Raw genomic sequence first — 7,831 nt, forward strand, 5'->3', positions numbered from 1 at the left:
AATAGTCATGAGTTTCTTTTCAGTATTTTTAGTCCTTTAGTTTCAGTTTTGCTAGACTTAACTGGGGCTTATCCCAGCATTTCTAGTCAGGTATAGGCTATTTTCAGACATAGTTAGATTCAGCTTATTATTCAGTTATTATCTTATTTGTATTCAACTCATCAATTTTCATTTATTTCTGTTAAAGTATATGGGTATTCCCCATCTTTTCATTTTATTTATGATTTAGCTTCCGTATCCATTTATTATCTTTAGTATGCTCGTGGTCATGCCAGCAGGGTTAGCTTGGGATCACTTGTGGTCCTAGGTCCCTTGTCCGCGTCTGGGGGGTAGCTTGGGGCGTGACAAGAGACTAAAGGTGACTACCCATGACCCCAAGGTAAGAAGGGCTAGGGGCAATTACCCATGTTCCTTTATAGTGAGGCAAAAGGTCATTCCCCATGTCTTTAAAAGATAAGCTAAAACATGTTATGATAGGTGATGAGCTTGGATTGTTGCTTGAGTTTGCCTTCCATGATGAGTAAGACTAGTGGTGGATTACCCATGTCTTGGCTAAGTATGAATTGAGATTACTTCGAGAAGTACCCCGTATATGTGAAATGGTCTATTATGTGCGTTGATTATGCTTTATGACTTATGTTGTCTAACTCTTATGTTTATTTTATGTTTATGCAAGCTATCATATTTAGTACATTTTGTACTAACACATACTCTTGCATACATTTCTTATCCAAATGTAGGGTCCGGCGTTCCCTACTCTCATCTCTGTGGCTAGGATCCATAGTAGAGGCAAGGTTGATGATTGGTGACTCCTCATAGCGTTTGAGGATTTGGCTATCATTTCTCTTATGTTCTTTTCATTTTAGTTTTAAACATTGGTGTATGGGCTGTGTCCCAAGATTCTATTGTATTAGATGGTTTTTGAGACAAGTGTATTAGACTTTCGCTTCATTTTATGAAGACTTTGGTATTGTTGATATGTTTTAAATCTTATCGATTTTCTATAATCTTAACTATGAAAGCTAAGTAGCTTATATGAGACCTCTCGGGGTCTTGTATGCCATGTTACGTCTAGGGGGTACCCTTGGGTCGTGACACAAAGGTTGTAATTTGAGTCGAAAAAGGAAAGAGAGAGTGAGATCAATAGAGAGAATAAAAGTCAAATCGAGAGATAATTAATTCTTTGAATTTTTTTGAGATGTCTTTATCAGGAAAGGATGATAACCGTGGGACTCAAAACGATGAATTCATGAAGGTACTCAAAATGAGTACGACCCGACTTGATGCGTTAGAGATTGCATAAAATGCACATAATCTAGTGAACATGACCGATGTGCGGAGAATCTATCAAAACCATTATGCCTCAAGTTAAGAGACAAGCTTTCTGAGCTCCTCAAGTCCATCAAACTGAGGATCAATTTGGTGATTATCAAGACAAAATTGAAGAAACTTACCAACTGAGAAACGAAAGGATGGTGCCACGAGTTAGGGTTGAGAATGACAATTAAGTAGCATTAAGATGAAGATTCCTACTTTCAAAGAGATAAGATATCCAGACTTGTACCTTGATTGGGAGAGGAAAGTGGACGCCATCTTTGACTGTCATAACTACACTGAAGGTAAGACGGTTAAACTTGTTGTGGTTGAATTTTCTGACTATGCTTCTAGTTGGTGGAAGAAATTTTGCAGAGACAAAATAGATAATGGAGAACTACATGTTGTGACATGGGACGAGATGAAGAGGGTTATGAGAAAATGTTTTGTACCATCACGCTTCGAAAGAGATCTGCAAAAATGCCTTCCGCCTCTGAGGCAAGGTTCTATGTATGTGGATGATTATTTCAAGTTTATGGATATGGCTATGATCCAAGCTAATTTTAAAGAGGACGAGGAGACCACTATGACAAGATATCTTAATGGTTTAAATGGAGAAATAATTGATGTAGTAGAATTGCAACAATATATGAATTGGTTGAGTTGGCTGTAAACGTAGAAAAACAAAATAAAAGGAAGCAAAAAGCTAGTTCATGGAAGAATTGATCTACTACAACTACAAGGAAGCCATGGCCAACACATGAGGAGAAATCTCTGTCTAAATCACAAGATGACAAGGGCAAAGGTAAATGAGATGCCAAAGATGGAGGTAAGACTTTTAACAAAAAAATATCTACTCCTTCTACCCCTTCTAGTGCTATACAATGTCACAAGTGTCAAGTAAGGGGACATACGGTGTTTGAATGTCCAAATAGAAGAGTTGTCTTGATTAAGAATAATGGGGAATATGAGAGTGAAAAAAGTGAGGGGAGGGGGGGGGGATAAGAAGAGGGTGTTAGGGGTGAGGACGAGAGAGATATGGCCTGTCATAATAAGGGACAATTTTTGGGAGTAGTTAGGCATCTTATGAATATTAATATGGAGAGCTTGATGGGGCCCAAAGAGAAAATATTTGGCATACCCGATGTGAGATAAAGGGTAGAATTTTCTCTATGATCACTGATAAGGTAGTTGTGCTAATGTGGTGAGCACATATGCGGTGGAAAAATTAGGTATTCCATGCACAAAACGTAAGGCCAATTACAAGTTTCATGGTTGAATGAATGTGAGGAGCTTAAGGTGAGTAAACAATGCATGATTTCCTTTTCTATTGGAGAGTATTTTGATGAAGTTCTTTGTGATGTTGTGCCAATGCAAGTTTGTCATATTTTGTTGGGCTGACCCTGGCAATATGATAAATATGCTTCCCATGATGGGAGGAGGAATAAGTACTCTCTTGAACATAAGAGGAAAAAGTATATTCTTGCACCATTAACTCATTCTCAAATGTATGAAGACCAACAACGACTAAAGAAACAATGGGAAAACCTGGGGAGGGATAGAAAAAAGAGTCAAAAAATTGAGAAAGTGGAAAAAGTTCAAGTAAGGCGTGAGAAGAGAGAGAGCGGCAATGAGGAAAAAAAAGGGGGGTAAGAGGTATTAAAAAAAGAGAGAATTGGTGAGAGAAAAGAGGATGAGGGTAAAAAAAATAGTGAGTCTTGCAAAAGCCAAGAGTGTTTACTTGCAAAAAAAAAGGGTTACCTATTGTCCTTCTCAGTTAAAGGGAAATTATGATTAACACTAATAATTTAACTCCTTCTTCGCCTAGTGTTGTATCAATTTTTGTAGGATTTTGACGATGTATTTCCTCCACATCCCGAAGAGATTACCTCTTTTGAGAGGAATAGAACACCAAATTGACTTTGTTCCTGGATCTCAACTTCCGAATAGGCCCGCTTATAGAAGCAATCCAGATGAAACAAGAGAACTACAAAGACAAGTAGAGGAATTGCTTGAAAAGGGGTTTGTGAGAGAAAGTATGAGTTCATGTTTTGTTCTTGTGCTCTTGTTACCAAAAAAAGATGGAACTTGGAGGATGTGTGTAGATTGTTGTGCCATCAACAAAATAACGGTAAAGTATCGACATCTTATCCCCCACCTATATGATATGCTTGACCAATTGTATGTCTCTAAAATATTTTCAAAAATTGATTTAAAACGTGGATACCACCAAATTCGAATGAATTCTGGAGATGAGTGGAAAACTGCTTTCTTGTATGAGTGGCTGGTAATGTAATTTGGCTTAACTAATGCACCTAGTACTTTCATGAGGCTAATGAACCTATCTTTAATGAATTTCATGGCAAGTTTGTGGTGGTATATTTTTGATGATATTCTGGTCTTTTGTACATCTCTTGAAGAACATGTGGAACACTTGAGGTTAGTTTTTGATGTGCTTAGGGAGCAACAATTTATGCTAATCTATCCAAGTGCACATTTTGTGTTTATAAAGGAGTCTTTCATGGTTTTTTTGTTAGCTCGAATGGTGTTGAAGTTGATGAAGATAAAATTAAAACAATTAAAAAATGGCCTATTCCTAAGAGTGTGACTGAAGTGAGGAGTTTTCATGGACTTGCTAGTTTTATAGGAGATTTGTGAGGGATTTTAGTACAATTGGTGCACCATTAACGAAAGTCATTAAAAAGGATAAGGCATTTAATTGGGCAAAAGAACAAGAGCATGCATTTAATGTCTTAAAAGATAAGTTGTGTTCTGCTCCTTTGTTACAATTACCTGATTTTTCTAAATCTTTTGAAGTTGAATTGTGATGCTAGTGGCAAGGGTATAGGGGTTGTTTAATGCAAGATTCTAAGCCTGTTGCATATTTTAGTGAGAAATTGAGTGGAGCTACATTGAATTATTCTACTTATGATCGTGAACTTGTATGCCTTGGTAAGGGCTTTGGCTACTTGGCAACATTACTTATGGCCGCGTGAGTTTGTGATAAAGACTGATCATGAATCATTGAGGTACTTGAAAAACCAAGCTAAGTAAATGACATCTCAAGTGGGTGGAGTTCATTAAGACGTTTCCTTATGTGATTTCATACAAACAAGATAAGGACAATGTGGTTGTTGATGCATTCTCTCGAAGGTACGTGCGTGTTTCTGCTCTTACTTCTAAGTTGATGGGATTTCATCACATTAAAACTATGTATGCTAATGATTTAGACTTTGGCGTTGCTTATGATGCATGTTTAAAGGGACCCTTTGAGAAATTCACTCTACATGATGGGTTCCTTTTCAAGGAAAATAAGTTGTGTGATGTTTTTGAAAGAGAGGCACATTGTGGGGGGGGGGGGGGAGGGAGTTATAGGTCACTTTGGAGTGGCAAAAACCCCTTAGTTGCTGAAAATTTCTTTTGGACTGGCATGCGCAAGCATGTAGAAAAATGTTGTGCACAATGTTTAGAATGTAAACATAAATCTAGGGTTTTACCACATGGGTTGTATACTCCAATGCATGTTCCAATTTCTCCTTGGATAGATATCTCTATGGATTTTGTCTTAGGTTTACCAAAAAACGAAGAATGGCAAGGATAGTGTCTTTGTTGTGATGGATAGATTAAGAAGACTCATTTCATTCTATGCTTCACACCTAATGATGCTTCTCATGTAGCTGATTTGTCTGTTAAGGAGGTGGTGAAATTACATGGCATACCTAGAACTATTGTTAGTGATAGAGATGTTAAGTTTTTAAGTCACTTTTGGCGTGTTCTTTGGGGAAGGTTAGAAACCAAATTGTTATTTTCTACTTCTTGTCATCCACAAACCGATGGGAAAACTGAGGTGGTGAATAGAACTTTAAGGAACATGTTGAGGGTTGTTTTGAAAGGTAAATTAACTTCTTGGGAGGATCACTTCCCTTTGGTGGAATTTACTTATAATAGAACTATTCATTCTTCTACTTGGTCTTCACCTTTTAAAGTTGTTTATGGTTTTAACCCCCTTAATCCCTTTGATTTAGTGACACTGCCTACTAATGATATTGCTAGTCTTGATGCAAAGAATAAAGCTTAAATAATGAGGAAGATACATGAACAAACTAAACTGGACATTGAAAGATGGAATAAACAAGTTGCCTTGAGAAGAAACAAAGGGCGAAAGCTAGTCATTTTTTAGCATGGGGACTTGGTTTGGATTCACATGTGTGAAGAACGATTTCCCACCAAAAGGAAATCTAAATTGCATCTTAGAGGTGATGGACCCTTCAAAGTTCTCGAGCGAATTGGAGACAATGCTTACAAATTGGATTTTCTTGGTGAGTATCAAGTAACTGCTACTTTCAATACTTGTTCTTGTTAGATGTAAGGTCTTATTCGAGGACGAATTATTTTCAAGAAGAGGGGGATGATAGCTCCATGGACACGGATGAGGCTATATAAGCCCTAAGAAGACCATCAAGTTCTCAAGATAAGGAGTTGCAAGCCAAGATCGTTGGACTTTAATGGGAAATCAAGAAGATGCTTATCATCGAAGAAAAGCCCAAGAATGAGTCTAAGAATTGTGAAGAAGAATGGAGTAGGTGCTACACATAAAATATGGTTCAAGTCCAAGCCTAAATGGAAGAAAATTGGGCCACACAAACCCAACAAAGGTGCCCAAAAAGCTAACCAGTTAAAGGCAAAGTTAGTCAAACTTTCATAGTTTAAAAACTTCTTTATTTAAAGATTCCTAGTTTAAAAAGTTTCTTAGTTTAAAGTTTTTCTAGTTTAAAAGTTTTCTAGTTTAAAATTTTCCTTGTTTAAAGTTCCCATAAAAGTAGAATTTAAATTTCATTCTTTTTGGGATAGGTTTTCCCTATATATAGGGGTTGATTTTATTATTTTGAACAGAAAATATTATTATTAATTGAGAGTTTCTCTTCTTTACACTTTTGTGTGTATTATTTTGAATAGAAAATATTATTATTAATTGAGAGGTGAGATTATCTTATAACCTTATAAAAACGATTCTTAAAAGGTGAGATTGATTCTTTCACGTAATATCTTTGGTTCTTATTCGTAAATTAAAAAATGTAGTTAGCCTTATACTAATTATTGTCTTTAGTTTCTTTGAAATAGGGGTGTAGATCACTTTTGATCTAAATTCTTGAATTGAATTTATTAGTAATCGTAAATTAGCTTTAAACTGCTAATTTTTGAATACTAAGATCAATTAGGGTTCTTAACACATCTTTTGAATTTGGGGATTTTCTCCTCAAATTTTGCATATCTTTTCAATTCTTATCTTTAATCTTAGTATTTTCGCTTCTGCATTATTTTCTTATTTATTTTGGTAACCCGATTACTATCACAGCACGCTATAACAAATAGAATGTTACTTCTATTGGGAGGGGGAGTTACTAGAAGGGAGTGTGAGATACTGTACCAAACAAATACCTGAATTTTGCAGCAGAAAGGGTGATGGTTGGTGAAGTTAGCTTAACAGTGAATATTCACTTAACCGACAGCCACTTCAACAAACTTAACTAATTTGTCTGATGGTGACATACTCATTTAATTTACCTTTGGATCTGGAGAGTTGGGATGGCCAAAAAATTAAAGCTGAAAAATATGCATATCCTCCCTAGTTCCTAATTAATGATTGGTCCTACATACTGAGGAAGCTGTACAGATTGAGAATCCAAAAAACTATGTTTTTCCAGTAACACCAAAATAAGGAAGATAAGTTTTGCAATTAGACAATACTCAAACATCCATAAATGTAAGGGTTGAAGTGGGTGCCAAACACATAATACTGAAGCAATAAAATTATCCACCGTTTGCACTTTGTGCATTCAAATTACCTTTTATATTTTGTACGCTTTTATGTTTGCATCCCAAATATTCCAGCACACAAAATTTTGGAGGTCATTTGATATTACCATTTCTGCCTCAATGTAGAAAACTCCAACCTGCGTTGGAAAATGAAAATTACATATATGTTACTCTATTGCATGAATAAGCTGAGCAAGTGTAGATATCTTTAAAACTTATAGAAGTTTGTGATGTAATTTCTACAATGAGGATAACGTTCTAGCAAACAGGAGTCACGGTGAGAGGGGTGGATGATCCGTAGAAGCTGCACAATGTAGCATATCTTTATTTGTTTTTCTCCATGTCATCACACCGAATAAATTATTCAATATGCTCTTCAAGTCATGTTAAAGCTAAAGAGGTAGAGTAAAAAGTCGGTACCAGTAGTTGAGTTCTAGTGCGTGTGAATAAGTAAGATCTATGCGTATTGTTGAGTTGAATCTGGTTGGCATCGATAAACTTGTATGTGAAGCTTATCTGCACAATCTCCAATATCATCACCATGCACAACTGTCCTAATTTGTTATAGTTTAATAGACAAAGTTGGAGTTGAATTGACTTTGCAAAGTAGATTAAACATTTTTTGTGGAAAAAAGCATAATGTATAGCTTGGAACTGAAAAGGACCGCAACTCAAAAGGAAGAGAAACACACCTAGAGTG

The sequence above is a fragment of the Solanum tuberosum genome, unplaced genomic scaffold, assembly GCF_000226075.1.
Source record: "Solanum tuberosum cultivar DM 1-3 516 R44 unplaced genomic scaffold, SolTub_3.0 scf00036, whole genome shotgun sequence".
NCBI lineage: Eukaryota > Viridiplantae > Streptophyta > Magnoliopsida > Solanales > Solanaceae > Solanum > Solanum tuberosum.